Source organism: Aplysia californica, unplaced genomic scaffold (genome assembly GCF_000002075.1).
Source record: "Aplysia californica isolate F4 #8 unplaced genomic scaffold, AplCal3.0 scaffold00599, whole genome shotgun sequence".
In the NCBI taxonomy this organism is placed as follows: Eukaryota; Metazoa; Mollusca; class Gastropoda; order Aplysiida; family Aplysiidae; genus Aplysia; species Aplysia californica.
In genome coordinates this window covers 193,343-196,679 of record NW_004797869.1, presented here as the reverse complement: position 1 = coordinate 196,679, position 3,337 = coordinate 193,343, and the positions used below count along the sequence as shown (strand labels likewise).

Here is a 3,337-nt window from a genome sequence, read left to right as displayed (position 1 = left end):
TTTCTTCTTCTTCTTCTTCTTCTTCTTCTTCTTCTTCTTCTTCTTCTTCTTCTTCTTCTTCTTCTTCTTCTTCTTCTTCTTCTTCTTCTTCTTCTGTTGAAGATGTATGAGGCCCAATGCTAAAACTGTCGAAATAGTCTAAGATGGACATCCATAGTTGAGGAGAGAAATGGCAGTCGTAGACATGCGCTTTAGATCATTTAGGAGACTGGCTGCTTCAACCTGCATGTCAGGGCCATCTTTGGCTGTGAGGGAAACAAGATACTCAATTTGAAAAGAAAGAATTGTCATCTGCGAGCGGCGACGAAGTGTCTTACTACAGTTTCACAACAGACTCTTGTCAACACAGACATTACCCAAAACTTCTTAAGAAATTTCTCGCTTTGATGCTTTTTCAAATTTTTTTTTGGAGAATTCACAACAGTCTTATTACGAGGGTATTTTTTTAGAAATATAAGTTTTATGCGCTTGCAACCGCATATGGTCATATGAGTGAGCGGTACACGTTAAGCATACTATTATGTTTGGTAGGAATTAACTTACAATTTTGCCCAGGTTACGGCCAAAGTGTACTCCTATCGATTTTAAGACCCCCAAAGGATCTTCAACTTGTGCAACTTGTATATGGGAACTCCAAGATTGTTTTCGCTCTTTCCCGAAAAAACAAGGTGTTACGTCATTTTTTACTCTAAGATCACGGTGTGGCAGAAAGACAGAAGTAAGAAGGAACCAAGGAGTAGCAGTAGAAAGACAGCGGAAAAAGTCAGGAGTCAAGAAGAGGGGGCATCGGGGCGGGGGTAGGGAGCAGAAAGTGTAGACGAAAGAAGACAACCAAACATGGTTAGAAAGCAGGAAAAAGATTAAAGGAGACAATCTCAGAGAAGAAAATTTTCCATCCCTGCCAGGTTTCGAACGCGGGACCTATTGCATGAGAGGCGAACACCGTACCTCTAGACCACGAGAGTCTCCACCCCCAATCCCCAATCCTCCAATCCTCCAATCCTCCAATCCCCCTTCACTCCCGACAGTCTTAACAGCCATCAGGACATACGAGTATGAATGAAAACATTTAAACAAGACTGAGCTTAAGTCCATTTTTCTCGAAAAGATAAAAATATCTTAAAGCTCTTGCCCTTATTGACAAATCAAACAGGATATGACTGGACTTAGGCCTAGATTCATATTTTGTGCACCTTCCTTTTTTTTCTTCTTTTTTTTCCTTTCATTTGCTTTATCGCAGGCTGCACGATGTTGTCATAAGTGCGATTTTTAGGCACTGGGAAATCATCTCTACCAAAGGTACACGAAAAGGCAATATTCAAGAATTTTGAATTTTGCACTGCCTCGTTCCCAGATATTCAACTCGTTGTAAACATCGTCTTCATCATTGTTTTTCTAACCCTGGATCAAGGTATAGGCCACGAACGAACACTTTCCTCCTTTCTCTTTCCTAGGCTAGCCTCTTAAATTTATTTCAAGTCTTCCCACTTTTATGTATATAATTTCCTGTGACTCTTCTCACATGTTCAAGAAAACCTGGATCCTCAAGTATGAGATGCGTTCCATGTTTCACATCCATACAACAAGACTGATTTCACATTTGAGTTGAACATTCTCAGCTTGTTGTAAACATCACCCTAAAACAAAAACCCCCCAACAAAAACAAAAACAAATAACAACCAAACTAACAAACAAACAACAAACCAACCAACCAACCAAACAAAACAAATAATAACTCCAAAACAAAACGAAACAAAGCAAAACAACAGCAACAACAACATCAACAACAAGAAAAACAGTAACAGCAACACAAAAAAGACCGCTTATCATTCCTATCCACAACCCCAATCCAACATAATTTGAAATAGTTACAATTTTTATGGAGGCCGACTGATTCGATCCTGCATGTCAGTATGTGGGACACGTTCGAAGGGAAAATGGGACACTCAGTTGTCATCATCAAGAGCTAGATCTGAATCTATCATTGCAGTCATGGTTCGCCACTTATTTCTCTGCCCCAAAACTCTTTAGAAAATCCTGTTCTTTTCCTGTCACTCCTTTATTGTTCAAGTTCTGAAAGCAAATTGACCCTTTGTCTACCACTGCCTTTTTGCCACTGATTTATATCCAATGAGAGCAAGATGTTTAAGATTTTTCCTTCTTCTTTGATGATTTGAATATGATGAAGTATAGTTGGAGAGAAGGTTTGCCAGTATACTCGTCTGTTCTAATCAATACGACGGAAAAGGCGTATCAGCTGAGCGTAGGACACCACATATTGCCATCTTTGTACATGTATTTGAAAATTGATTCCTTGAATTAATACGTGTTTTTTGTCTTTATCCACACAGGAGAGTGTGTGCATTCGTGCCCGTGTGTTTTCAATCGCTATTGAATGTGTCTGAGTATGTATGTCTGTTTGTGCGCACGTGGGCTTGCGTTCAGAAGTGTGAGGAGAACAGCAACCTACAGCAAGCACAAAAATTGATCAGGGGAAGTAATCAAATATTGGACAGACTGTTCAGGAAATGCCTAGGATTATCCCCCATGCCCTAGACTCCGGGGGTGGGGGGGGATGGTGGAATCTCTGAAGAAGAGACATTGGGCTACTCAAAATGGAAAGCATTTGAAAAAGAAATAATTCCCCGTTCTGACAAGTGGCAATCTGCCTCAATTACTTGATTCCCTTGAATATTGCGTGGGATTCGTCCCTGAACCTCCCGTGGTTAGGGGAAATCCGGGAAGCAGAAACTTAACATTTTTATGTCGGAATTCTCCCAGCACATTTTCACTTGGAGTATGAGAAAAAAAAAGTATTTGCAAAGTAGTATTTTAGAAGAAACTTATTTCTATCAATCGGAAAATTATTTCGTATCAATGTCAATAGAGCTTTCCTGATTTTTACAATTTTTCGGTAAAAATAAAACAACAATAACAAAAACAAAACAAAACAAAACAAACTTAAACGGCAATGTACGGAGTTCGCGATATGGCGAGAAATTACTGCTCTCTCTCTCTCTCTCTCTCTCTCTCTCTCTCTCTCTCTCTCTCTTAGTGTAAGTGCACGTTGTGTATGTGTGTGTGTATGCATGTGGTTGTGTGTGTATGAGTGTGTGAGTATGTGTTTATATATAAAAGCCTATGTCTGTGTGCATATTATTATTTATTATTGTGCATGTGTGTGTTTGTTTGTGTGCACATGTGTGTGTGTATGTGTGTGAATGTGTGTGTGTGTGTATGTATGCGAGTAAATGTGTGAGTGTGTGTGTGTGTATGTGTGTGTGTGTGTGTGTGTGTGTCTGTGAAAGAGAGAGAGAGAGAGAGAGAGAGAGAGAGA

The 3,337-nt window shown here is 39.7% G+C and overlaps 2 protein-coding genes across 4 annotated transcripts in view; one reads left to right on the top strand and one right to left on the bottom strand.

Annotated features, from left to right (window-relative positions):
* The window catches only part of LOC101849319, a 64,366-nt gene that overhangs the window by 29,005 nt on the left and 32,024 nt on the right, over positions 1-3,337 (bottom strand). The gene's annotated exons all lie outside the window — the stretch shown is intronic.
* The window catches only part of LOC101850279, a gene marked incomplete in the record, with an annotated part of 15,813 nt that overhangs the window by 5,387 nt on the left and 7,089 nt on the right, over positions 1-3,337 (top strand).